The sequence below is a fragment of the Zingiber officinale genome, chromosome 10A (genome assembly GCF_018446385.1).
Source record: "Zingiber officinale cultivar Zhangliang chromosome 10A, Zo_v1.1, whole genome shotgun sequence".
Classification (NCBI taxonomy): domain Eukaryota; kingdom Viridiplantae; phylum Streptophyta; class Magnoliopsida; order Zingiberales; family Zingiberaceae; genus Zingiber; species Zingiber officinale.
Window position 1 is genome coordinate 31717225 of NC_056004.1, and position 13983 is coordinate 31731207.

The window sequence follows — 13983 nt, forward strand, 5'->3', positions numbered from 1 at the left end:
CGTATTTGTTATAGTTTTATATTCTGCATCAGTGCTTGAACGAGATATCATAGGTTGCTTTTTCGAATTCCATGAGATAAGATTTCATCTAAGAAATATTGCATATCCACTAGTAGAGCGCCTATCTTCAAGAGAACTTGCCTAATCCACATTACTATAGATGTAAATCTTGAGACGATTGGCAATATAAAAGAAGATCATGTAAAATAAAATCTTTGAGATAGCGAAGTACTCTTTTTACATTATTCTAATTTTGTTCAGTTGGAGCAGATAGCCATCCTCATATGGAATAAGCTCAATACCAAAAAAAAAATGAGCAATATCCAAATCTCAAGTAGGAAATTCTTGATTGAGAAGACTTAATAAAGTTGTGATACCCTTGTGATTATTGCCGGTTATCAGGATGTAATCCACATAAATAAGAAAAAATATCATAGATCCATCATTATATTTATGAAATAGAGACGAGTCAATCTTTAATTAAGAAAATCCTTGAGCTTGTAACCAATTAGATAGTCGATGAAATCATGCACGAGGAGCTTGTTGAAGACCATATAAGGATTTCTTAAGTTGGCAAACATGAGACAGAAATTGTGGATGAATGAATCTAGGTGGTTGCTCTATAAATATAGTTTCCTCAAGATGACCATGGAGAAACGCATTTGAAATGTCCAATTGACGTATAGGCCAATTAGAACTAACAACTATCGATAATAATAGTCTGACAAATGTAATTTTGATGACAGAGATAAAAGTATCATTAAAATCAATACTTGGTTGTTGACTAAATCTTTTAGCTACAAGTTGAGCTTTGGACCATTAAAGAGAACCATCAGCTCAATACTTAAGATGGAATATAATACCCATTTAGAGCCCACAACATTCATGGAGGGAGTACGCAGAACTAGACTCTATGTTCCATTGCAAAGAAGTGCATCAAATTATGTAGTCATTGCATTACGTCAATTTGGATCCTTGCTCGCTTGTGTAAAATAAGTTGTCTCAATAGATTTTGAAGAGACCACTAGAGCTCGTGGAAGGGGATGACGAGTTGTTATTGGTGAACATCATGCATATATGCCACTCAAGGAAAGCATGTGATGAGGAGGATTATCATCTAAATCACTTATTGATGGCAATGAGGAAATAGATTGACATAGTGATTTTGATGATGGACTTGTATTATCTTCGAATGGTGAAACTTTAGATTGGATTAACAGTCTGAGGTGATTCTGATGGTATATGGGAGTTATCAGAGATCTCTGGAGTAGTACCTAGAATGCCATCACTTCTGACAATATTAGGAGACATCAAGAAGGTGTCACCTGTATCTGGAGAAGAGATCGAAGAAGCTACTGAAAAAGGGAATAGACAATTCCTTAGTAGATACATTATCTAGACTTTTACATTAACATTACATTTTTGTAAGAATTATGTGTTGGTGCAATCATGCTTAAGTCAAGGTTAAACAGTGTTACGTACTGCAAGTATACAGTTACGTTGTCAGTAATACAAAAGATATTAAACCCACAGAGATTAGTTATAAGCACTAGCTATCATTTACGTAGAATTATCTAAACTATCAATGGTCGGTAGTTATCTATTGAGAAGGAAAGACGAAACCTAGAAGGAAGATGAAAGAGTTAGAGGTAAAGTTGTTTATCTTGGTTTGAGGAGTATTTTAGGAGTTTGGTTTCGTTGTGGTATGTACTAATGTGTCACAATCTACTATTTTACTATCTTCAATTAACGTACCCTTATAGGAAGTTAGAGTCATTATCTCTAAGTATTAAATAGAGATGATCCCTGTGAAATCCGGTAACGGTTAACCCTTGTCACTAGGGCATCTTAGTCATAGATCACAGGAACACATGACTAGTTAATAACAATAAAGATAAAGATATGAGTTCAGCACGGTTTCCTACTTCCTTATGAAGGGGTTGCTTCTCTTTTCAAGGGAATATCCTAGACATTCGTGAATGGGTTACCCCTATCACTATGGTCCCTCAGGTATACGATCTAAAGTACTCTCTCTACGAGATTTACAATCCCTATACAAATATTCAATCTACATGTCAATCAAACGCGAGCAATTCTCATGCATGTTAAATAGAATAGATACAAGAGCAAGTCAATATTACATAATAGGTAAAAGGCATAAACATGAATTGTTACATCGTATCCTTAACCACAACTACTCCCTAATCCTAGAACAATGAATCTACTCCATAGACGAAAGAGGAGAACCCAAAGATATCATGCTATACAGCATTCAATTCCAAATTAAGAGAAGGAACGAAGAGAAACGCTTATCCAATGGCGTCGAGTGATTCTTTGGTCCAACCCTTTGCTTCTGGAGTTGATGTGATTATGACACCCTTGGATCGTCGAACGGAGGTCTGAGATGGCGTGGAATGACACTAAGGTGATCTTTCTTCGAACGCTCGCCTCCTCCTCTTGAGAAGAAGTTTAGAACCCCTTTTATAAGGTAGGGCAGGGGTGCGACACGACCCGTGCCATGACCGTGCGGGATCGCATGGTCAACTCCTTCTTGGCTGCGGGTTAAGTGACATGGCGGTGTGAGATCCACACGATCGTGTTCTTCTCTAGCTTTAGATGCTTCACACGGTCGTGTAGGGTCGCACGGCTATGTTCTCCTTCTCCTCTAGATGTGTTGCACGACCGTGTAGGGTCACACGACCAGTGTCGATTAGCCTTCTGGTTTGCTCCCCGGTACGTTGACGATCACTGTTTTTTCTCCAAAAGTTATCCCTGTCCACACAAATACACACAAAGAGCAGATCTCCGAAATAGAAGAGTAATTATGTTATAAATATGATAAGGAAAGTAAGAATGCATAAATCCATCATGAATAAAATATGTGAATGTGCGTCGAAACATGCATAAAAGATTATAAGATCTACGCACATCACACACCCAGACTTGAACCTTTACTTGTCCTCAAGCAAAATGTTGCAATCTAAATTCATGAGTCCTTTAGTGTTTCATAATCCCTAGTGCACTCGTCTAACTCTATCAACTAGTTTCATTGATAAGCATGATTGTGGAGTAACCTAAGTATGGCTTAAGCATAAGTTCTTTGTGCTCAGTTGTTACGCAACTGTAAGTGCACGGTTTCGTCGTTAGTAATAAAAAAAGATCGAATCCATAGGGACTGGTTATAACCACTAAAGATATCTCAAAGCGAATTAGCTAAACAACCAAACAAGTAGTTATACAAACTAAGATGTAACTAGAAAAAAATGTAAAAGGTAAATGCAGAAAACTAGATTTTAATGAAAGTTCTAGAAGATTTGGTTTCTTTGTGATACTTATCAATGTAATATGATCTACCAATACTGTCCTCAATTGTCCTGCATTTGTAAGAAGTCACCTGTAATTTTCTGCAAAAAACACCGGCAAGGGACTTTTATTTACACCTTAAGCAATCAAATAGTTATGATCCCTACGAAGTCCGTTAGAGGGGCGGCCCTGTCACGACGCCCCTCGGTCATACGACATAGAAACACATCACTAATCAATTCACAACAAGATATAGGGCATAGCACATCTATTTATCCCTCTTCTTTGTAAATTCTTGCTTCACCCTTCAAGGTAATCCCCTTGACGTTCGTTAACGGGGCAACCCTGTCACAACGCCCCTCGGTCATACAATCTAAAGAATTCCTCTACAAGATCATCAAGATTTATAAACAATCAATCAAGAATGATAATTAGATCCAAACACAACAATCCATACAAGATAGAATTGATACAAAACATAACAACATCATTAAATCAAGAAGTTGACAAATTCTTAAGATCTTACATCAATTTACATCACAAATACTCCCTCCATCCTAGAACAAGGAGATCTACTCCATGATACAAAAGAAAAGATCCGAAGATAAGAAGATCATAAATATTTTGATCCCAATCAAGAAGATACAAGGAGTGATCTTCGAAACTAATCCTTGCTATCGGAGTCGATTCAAGAATGGAAACGTCTTGAGATCACCGGATCGATGCCCAAAAGGTGAAGAAAAGCCTCAAGATTCGATCTCCCCAAAAGGAGAGCCTCCCCTCTTTCAAAGAAGGAGAACCCCTTATATAGAGCGAGGGGTTTGGGTGCCACACGGCCCGTGCCACGGCCGTGTGGATCTCACACGGCCTGGCAATGTTTCTTCTCGCCCAAGGTCACACGGTCATGTGGCTCTCACACGGCCGTGCCATGCTCTGTCACTGGATGTCTTGCACAACCATGCAGATCCACACGACCTAGCAATGTTCTGCCTCTGGAAATGCCACACGGCCGTGTGGTACACATGACCTGGCAATGCTTTGGCTCTGTAAAGGTTGCACAGCTGTGTGGCACACACGATCTGGCAATGCTTTGGCTCTGGAAAGGTCGCACGACCATGTAGATCTACACGGCCATGTTTTGGAATTGCTTCAGGGATGGCACAGTCGTGTGAATCCCAATGGTCATGACATGCTTCTCCTCTGCTGATGCTGCACGGGTTGTCTGCTCCACACGGCTAAGGTAATTTTCCCTTGGCATGGTCGTGTGGCTCACATGGATGATATTGTCTTCCTTTACTTGCTTGTAGAGTTGACCACGAACATCAATTCTTCTCCAAATTCGATTCCTATAGACAGAAAATGCACATGAGCAAATCTCCGAACAAAGAAGAGTAAATATGCTAAAAGTAAAGTAAGGAGTATGAAAATGCATAGATAAAGCATGTGTAAAACATGTGAATGTGCGTCAAAACATGCTAAACAAGTGTATACAATATATGCACATCACACCCCCAGACTTAAACTTTTGCTTATACTCAAGCAAAATGTCGCAATCTAGATTCATATGTTCTATAATGCATCATAATTCCTAATGCACTTTCCTATCTCTCCAAAAGTTTCATTGATAAGCATGATCATGGAAATAACTCAAGTATGGCTTAAGCATAAGTCTCTTTGTGCACAGTGCAAATAAGTGACCCAAATTCTTCAAGTTTCAAGTTTCATCCTAGTCAAGTCATCCAATTGAGTTCCTAATATTTCCGGTGATATGCACTTACTAGTCACACACTTGGTTCATATTTCTCAATCAACCCAAGGTCTCAAATGCGTGCTCGATATCAAGAGAATCATAGCAGTTATTTCCCCAATAACCTAACTCGGTCTCAAAGGGGTGACTTGCTAGTTTCCACTCATGACAATTATTTTTTATATATCTTATTCAACATTTTTTTTCATTTCCTTTTTGCTTTTTTTTTTTCATTTTTTTCTAAGTGATTACAAGGTGCAACACTTAAACACAAATGTACATAAGCACAAATGTTAGGATATTTTAATTTTTCTAAATGAGCTTACATGATTCGAGCCTTATCCAGTAATCAAAATGAAGTTTGAGAAATCACCATGGAAACCAAGTATTAAACAAATAGGATGAATCATGACTATTTCAATTATATCAACTATTCAAGCTCAAGTAAAGTGAAAGTAAGATTCTTAAGGTTAAGTCAAACCTCAAACTTATCTCCATACAATACTTAGCTCATATCATGCTACTTAAGATAGAGAAAAGAAGTACACTAAACATACTAGCATCATTTACAACATCATGAATCAAGATAAAAACATGCTAACCATTTTACTTAAAAATAAGAAAACATAAAAGTGAAGATTGATGTTCTCAATATGTATATCACAATGTTTCAAAAGACAATCAAATGAAAGTCAAAAACAAACTCAAGAAATCAAACAAACAAAACAAAATGCATGATGAAATAGAAAAACTGAAAAATGCAAAGAAAAATCAGGTTGTTGCAAAGGCCCCCCAGACTTAAATTTTTCATCATCCCGATGAAATCAATATGGTGGTGGAAGAGGAGGTGGGGGTCTACATGGATGACCAATAGGAAAATTAGGGAACCCGGAGTTTCACTCACGAACTTATGATATTCATAGAGGGCACTAACTTGTTGACTAGTAATATTCATGCCCTGTATGAATTCACTCATCCTAGCTTGATCAATATCATAGTCTTGAACAAACTCGGCCACTTGACCTTGAAAATTCCTCATAAACTGAAAATGATCTTACACCTCTTTAAACTGTTCATCTGATAAAGAGAAACGACCCTCCAATATCACACATTGGACCTCCTTCTTCTCATGAAGTGAGTCTAGAGATGTGCGGAAATCAGAAAAATCAAATCTGGAATGACTCGTACCATAGGCAAAAGAATGCCTAGCAGGTTCCAAATGTCCGGAGGGCTGCGGGTGTCTAGATGACGAGGACTCAAGGTGGGGCTCAGTATCCTCGAATAAAGAAGGGGCATTCTCAGGATCTACATCAGTGATCACCCAATTAGCAGGGTTGCGAACAGAAGTCCGCTCAGGATAAGGAAGAGATAGTGGAAAACCATCCCTCCTAGAAAAAGTAAAACCATTCTCATCCCGACAAATCATTTTTATAGCAAGACATGCATCAATATCGATCATATTATTACCATGAATGATCTCTAGTTCATCTATATCACAACCCAAATTTATAGCTACTTGAGTAATCAAACTACCAAAAACAATCGATCCTGAGGATGCCTTCCCGGCTCTCACCAAGGTTTGCAAAAAATGGAAACCAGAATCAAAATCAATCTTATGTAAGATAGCCCACAGAGCATAAAGCTCCACTTTTCTAACAACTCCATCGCTTTACCCTATACCAAAAATAGTTTTACTCATAACTCGATGTAAGTACCTAAAAATGAGGTTTTGCATATGGGAAGCTTTAACTCTAGAGGGCTCATAAGATTGATCCAAACCAATAATCGAATTCCAAAAATGGTTCCAATTGAATCTTGAGTCAAACCTTCGAGAGCTACCGGTGGACAATCCAAAACAATTATTGAAGTCACTAAATGTCCACTAAAATTTTTGATTCATTAATCTAAAAGTTATTTTTCCAATGTAGTGATCTTCATTAGCAAAGTGAGCATCTAGTAAACTCAAAAACTCCAGTATGATACGAGGATATATAGGTAGATGTGTGTACATGATATCATTCTAATCAAGAGACTCAATCATCCAATCTACATCATCTCTAATTTCTAGAATATTCAAAATAGTTGGGTCCATATAATGTGTACACACAATCTTTCTATTGACAAGAATATCAAATCTAGATTTATGATCTTCATTTCTAAAAATAATATTGAATTCATTGTTGTTACCTTTGTCGTGTGAAATCCTTTTTCCTTTGCCCTTTGTGACCTTTTCCTTTCCTTTTTTCCTTTGTTGGCTCTCTTCCTCCGCTTGATCCACCGCTTCCTTTACGAAGTTTCTTCAAAAGATTAAACATGATGTGAAGTTCAAAGCAGGGAAAGGCTTTGTGATTTGAAAAGTGAGATCTCAAGAGAATAGATCTTGAGAAATGAGATCTTAGGAATGGAGGTAATTAGATCTTGAAGATAGGAGAAGGAAATTACTATTTAGATCTAGATGTAAGATAGTTTGTAGAGAAAAATAGGATAGAGATCTAGATCTGAGAGTTTGAAGAAGATAGGTTGATGATTAGAAAGGGTTGAGAGAGGAGGGTGTGTAGCCGACACGACCCAGACACGGTCGTGTCTTATAGACACGGCCAAGGTAGGGTTGCTTCGCACGACCGTGTAGATCTACACGACCCAAGGTGCCTCCTTCTCAGGTATGTTCACCCGGTCGTGCCAAATGGCACGGGCAATGCAGGCTCCCTCTCGGCTTCTTTTGCACGACCGTGTGTGATGCATGGCCGGATTCTTTTCCTTCTTGATTTAGCCTTACACGGCCGTGTCTGAGACACGGCTGAGTCCTTCTTCTTCTTGAGAATTCTCACACGACCGTGTATGGGACACGGGCAGTGCAGCTTTCTTCACTGGAATCTTCACACGACCGTGTCTGGTACACGACCGAGCATGACTCCTCCTCGGGTAAATTCACACGGCCCGTGTATGGTACACAACCGAATGTTCCTTCTTCTCTGTAAGTCTCAAATGGCCCGTGTATAGCACACGACCGAGCTATTTCAAGATCCATAATGTTATATTTCTTCCTTTCCATCTTCTCCATTGCTTCCATGCCCATGAAATGATCATGGCCAACTCATGGAAACTAATTTCAACCTGAAAACAAACAACAATAATGAAATAAAAGCACTAACTGATGAAAAGAAAATTTGAATTGAAACTAACTAAAGAAACCCTTGGGTTGCCTCCCAACTCCCAAGAAGCACTTGTTTAAGGTCTTTAGCTCGACCGATCTCCATTTTCTTTTCGTTTTCTTGCTCTCAGAGGACAGATGTAATTTTCATTTTTATTGGGAGGTCTTCTCCCAACATCACTTGTCGGATCATAAACCTCGTCCAACGGCCTCCCGTGAGGATGGAAATTCCAATCCTCTAGCTCGTAAGCGTCCGCCCCGCTATAAACACTTACTAAAAGAGAAGAGACATGGTTAGAAGAATTAGACAAATCATACTCCAACCTTTCCTTACCAATTATCAATGAAAAGCTTATGGTTTTTGACATCAATTATTGCTCCAGCTGTAGCAAAGAATGGTCTTCCTAATATGGTTGAAATCTTTGGGTCTTCTTCCATGTCCAGTGTCATAAAATCTATGGGAATAACACTCCCACCAACCTCTATCGACACATCTTCTACAATACCCATAGGGTACTTGCAAGAATGGTCAGCTAATTACAGTGTCATAATAGTAAGTTTAAAATTTTTGAGACCTAATTTATTACAAATTGAATATGAAATGAGGCTAACACTTGCCCCCAAATCACAAAAAAAAAAAATTCTATAAATTCAGCTCTTATATTGCAAGGAATATAAAAGCTCCCTGGATCTTTAAGCTTTGGGGAAGTATTCTGTTCAAACAAAGCACTACATTCCTCAGTTAGAGCAATGGTCTCAATGTCTCCTTGTGTCGGAACCCCAAGGTTGTTTTGGTGTGATCAACAAGTTTTAAGCTCAGGTCCTGTGTGTTTAAGCTTTAAGATATGTTGGAACCCCAAGGTTATTTTAGTGTGATCAACAAGTTAAGTTAGGTCCTGTGTGTTTTTAACCTTGTGTCTAAGTGTGCAGGAGCTTAGGAGCACAGGTAGTCGAGCGAAAGACGCAGCTAGCGAGAAGGACGGCACGAGGTGCGTCCGAGGGACGAGGCGCTATGGAAGAGTACACCGGCAGACGAGAATGAAGCGTGCGGTGGTTTCGAGGGATGAGAAGCCGGAGCGGAAGACTACTCGAGGAGCAAGAGACGCAGCTAGTGAGAAGGTCAGCACGAGGTGTGAGTGAGGGACGAAGACCGCGGATGAGTACGCTGGCGAACGAGAAGGAAGCACGCGACGATTCTGAGGGACGAGAAGCCGGAGCGGAAGTTTGTTCGAGAAGACCGAAAGTTGGGTTCAGGTGAGCCCTATTCCGGATGGCAGAGATCATCCAAGTGAACGGAAGACTCGATCTAAGGTGAACGGAGCCGGAGCAGAAGACCTGGGTTGAAAAAAGTCAATGGGGTTAATTTTCCCAATCGGGGCACCCGAAACAGTCTGGGGGCCTCGAAACCCTCCGGGGTGCCCGGAACCTTCCGGGCACCCAGAGTTGACTTTTTGACCAGATCGCATCAATCGCGATCTGAACGTTGGGGGATAAAGTTTTATCCCCCCAGGGCACCCCGACCAAGACTATAAATACAGCCTTGGTCCAGAAGCTTTCAATTAATACAAGCAATTCATTTCCAACACTTGTACGCTCAATTTCTAGATTAGCTTCTTTGTTTTGCGCTTCAACATTGTACGAGGTTTTTCCGCCTGAAGGAATATTTAGTACTACATTATCCTTGGATTAACAGCCTCCCCAGTTATAACCAAGTAAATCCTGGTGTGCCTCGTCTTTTCTATTTTTCAGTTTTAATTTATTGCTTTCTTAATTTATGCAAGTGTTAGTTTAAGAAAGATCGAGAAGGGTTGTGTTTTAATTTTGCAGGCTACTCAACCTCTCCTTCTAGCCGACCCAGCGGTCCAACAAGTGGTATCAGAGCCAAGACACCTCAAAAGGACTAACCGTCGACTGAAACAACAAAACGATGGCCGGAGCTAAAGTCTACACACCAGCATTTGAGGGGGAGTTTGCTTTTTGGAAGCAACAAATGGAGGTATACCTTAACACAGATTTTGATATTTCATTAATAATTAAATTTGGTTATGAAGCACCAAAGACAACGAATGGAGAAGAACTCAAGATTCACCTCTCGACCAATAAACAACGTGACGAGTCTATGGCAAACGCTTGGGCAGAATTTTACCTTCTAAGCGTGATACCAGATCAAGATCTCGACAGAATCGGAGAATACAAAAGAGCAAAAGAACTTTGGAAAAATTCTTGAAGATTTATGAAGAACCAACTGAAGTCGAATCCAACTCCTCGACGGACACCAAGTCACCGTCAGAACAGTCCAAGAACGAGGAAACTATTGACATAGCCGAAGTCCATCCCTAGAACACAGAAAGCTCATCCTAGATGAGCATCAATAAAGGGAGAGAGTCTTCAGAAGAAAGCAACTCAACAGGAAGAGAATCAACAGCTGATAAGGTAAGTCAGGTATGGTCTTCACCTCCTGATCAATTGAGTGATTCAATAAAAATATCATCAAAAGAGTTTTTCGAATTAAAAAATATTTTGTCAAATGAATTTTGTAAATTAGAAATATTGGCGAAAGATTTCTGTGAATTACAAATTATGTTGTTGAAAGAACTTTGCGAACCTAAAAAATTATTAACTAATAGTGAATTAAAAGAAACTCAAGCAATAGCTTGTCGATTAAAGAATCTCGACAAACTAATAAGAATTAACATGATACAATTCTCTGCATGCTTAATATTGTTTGATTTAAATCTGGAAAATTATGATTTAAATTATGATAGACTAAAATGAAAATTTAGATATCATAATGATATTAAAGAAATGACAGTAACTTGAGAACGGATTTTTTTTAATAAAAAGAAAATAAACTAGTATTATTCTTTTATAATTTGTTAAACTATGAAAATTTCATTTGAGTTATCCTTTCCCATAAATTTTTTGGTTAAAAATTTTTTCTAATACTTATATAAAGGCAAAAAATTTTCTTGAAAATGCATGCTCTATTCTTTCAAGATCTCAAAAATTACTTTTGACTTAGAAATTTTGAAATTTTCTTTTACTTAGAAATTGTTTAACTTAGAATAATATTTTTTGCTGAAAATTATTGCAAATTCTCTAACTTAGAATTTATTCAACTTAGAAGTTTTTAAGAAACTTAGAAACCTTGTTGAAAATTATTACAAATGTTTAAAATTATTTTAAAAAATTTTCTAGGTTTGAACCCTTAGAGTTTTTCTTTGAACCTCATTTTTTATGTGATCAAAGGGGGAGAAGGAAAAGTATAAGTTTAGGGGGAGGTAGACTAATATTTAAATTTTCTATCTTTTTTTTACTTTATTGTAAAATTAGTTAGTTTATTTTTTATGTCTATTTACCCTAGCTTAACTTGGGTTGCTCACATCAAAAATGGAGAGATTGTTGGAACCCCAAGGTTGTTTTGGTGTGATCAACAAGTTAAGTTAGGTCCTGTGTATTTTTAACTTTGTGTCTAAGTGTGCAGGAGCTTAGGAGCACAGATAGTCGAGCGAAAGATGCAGCTAGCGAGAAGGACGGCACGCGGTGCGTCCGAGGGACGAGGCGCTACGGAAGAGTACACCGGCAGACGAGAATCAAGCGTGCGGTGGTTTCGAGGGATGAGAAGCCGGAGCGGAAGACTGCTCGAGGAGCAAGAGACACAGCTAGCGAGAAGGTCGACACGGGGTGCGACCGAGGGACGAAGACTGCAGATGAGTACGCTGGCGGATGAGAAGGAAGCACGCGGTGATTCCGAGGGATGAGAAGCCGGAGCAGAAGTTTGCTCGAGAAGATCGGAAGTTGGGTTTGGGCAAGCCCTATTCCGGATGGTAGAGATCACCCAAGCGAGCGAAAGGCTCGGTCTGAGACGAACGGAGTAGGAGCAGAAGACCCGGGCTGAAAAAGTCAACGGGGTTGACTTTCCCAACCAGGGCGTTCGGAATAGTCCGGGGCGCCCGGAACCCTTTCGGGCGCCCGGAGTTGACTTTTTGACCAGATCACGTCAATCGCGATCTGAACGTTGGGGGATTAAGTTTTATCCCCCCAGGGCGCCCGGAACCCCTTCGGGGCACTCCGACCAAGACTATAAATATAACCTTAGTCCAGAAGCTTTCAATTAATACAAACAATTCATTTCCAACACTTGTACGCTCAATTTCTAGATTAGCTTCTTTGTTTTGTGCTTCAACGTTGTACGAGGCTTCTCCGCCTGAAGGAGTATTTAGTGCTACATTATCCTTGGATTAACAACCTCCCCGGTTGTAATCAAGTAAATCCCGGTGTGCCTAATCTTTTCTATTTTTCAATTTTAATGTATTGCTTTCTTAATTTATACAAGTCTTAGTTTAAGAAAGATTGAGAAGGGTTGTGTTTTAATTTTGCAGGTTATTCAACCCCCCTTCTAGCCGGCCCAGCAGTCCAACATCCTCTTCATCTTGAATCTGAATAGGTTCAAGTGCTGGAGGAGAGAGCTCTTCTTCAGTTTTCATCCCTTTTGGAGCAGTCACTTGAGAATTCCCAAGGTTCGTCCGCTCCTAAGTTCAATTCGATTGCAGTGCTCCATTGGATTAACATCAGGTTTTTCAGGAAATTATCCTGGTGCTCTTGAAGATGATGAAGCTAACTGGGCAATTTGGCTATCTAAAATCTTTTGATGCTTGTCAGAATTATCCATTCTCTGAGTTAACTTCAAGATATCTTGCTTCATTTCCTTTTGACTGGAAATAATTTCCTCAAGCATTTTCTCAATTTTAGAAGATTGATAGCCTTGAGAAGGTAGTTGTTGTTGGAAATTTTGTTGCCCAAGCTAGAAACTTGGTTTTGCCCCCATAGATGGTCCTTGTTCTTGATTGTTCTTATAGGAAAAATTAGGATGATTCTTCCATCCAGGGTTGTATGTGTTTGAATATGGATTGCTCTGTCTCTGATTATAGCTCATGATATTATCACATTGTTCTAATTAATTGATTTGTGCTGAGATAGCTCCTAGAGGACATGAGTCTTGAGCATGATCAGAACTCCCACATGTTTCACAACAACATATAATGGCATTGACTGTACTAGTACTTGTTCCCATATTTTCTAGCTTCAAGAGCATCCAGTTTTGTAGACATCATAGTGATTGTATCTATATCAAATTTCCCTGATGCCTTTGTTGGGTTTGAATAAGAATAACCTCCACTTCTTTCAGTTGTCCATTGATGATGATTTTGTACTACACTTTCAATGATATCTTTGGCCTCATCTAAACTCTTATTCATAAGTGCCCCTTTAGCAGCTGAATCTAGGGACACCTTAGTATTGTAGTTGATGTCGTTATAAAATGTGTACAACACTAACCACTTCTCTAATCCGTGATGTGAGCATTGTCTGAGTATATTATTGTATCTATCTCATGCTTCAAATAAGGATTCTGAGTCTGATTGTCTGAAGCTTGCAATAAGATTTCTCATATGAGTTGTCTTGCTTGGAGGATAGAACTTGTCTAAGAATTGCTACTCACATTGCTCCCAAGTGGTAATGCTATTTGGAGCTAAAGAATTCAACCATTGTTTAGCTCTATCTCGTAAAGAAAACCCAAATAATAATAATCTCACTGCTTCTGAAGGTACACCATTCATTTTCATGGTACCGCATATTTCATAAAAAAACTTCTAAGTGTTGATTTGGATCTTCATGCGGTCCTCCACCGAATTGATTCTGTTGCACCATAGTGATTATTGCAGGTTTTATCTCAAAATTGTTGGCTTCAATAGATGGTCTAATAATACTTGAACAAAGCCCT

At 39.0% G+C, this 13983-nt stretch overlaps 1 non-coding gene across 1 annotated transcript; it reads left to right on the forward strand.

Moving 5' to 3' along the window:
* The first annotated feature begins 13547 nt into the window (after positions 1-13547).
* Positions 13548-13654, forward strand: LOC122028384. The gene has a single exon (XR_006124774.1). It is a non-coding gene; the product is annotated as a small nucleolar RNA R71 (small nucleolar RNA).
* Positions 13655-13983: the final 329 nt, after the last annotated feature.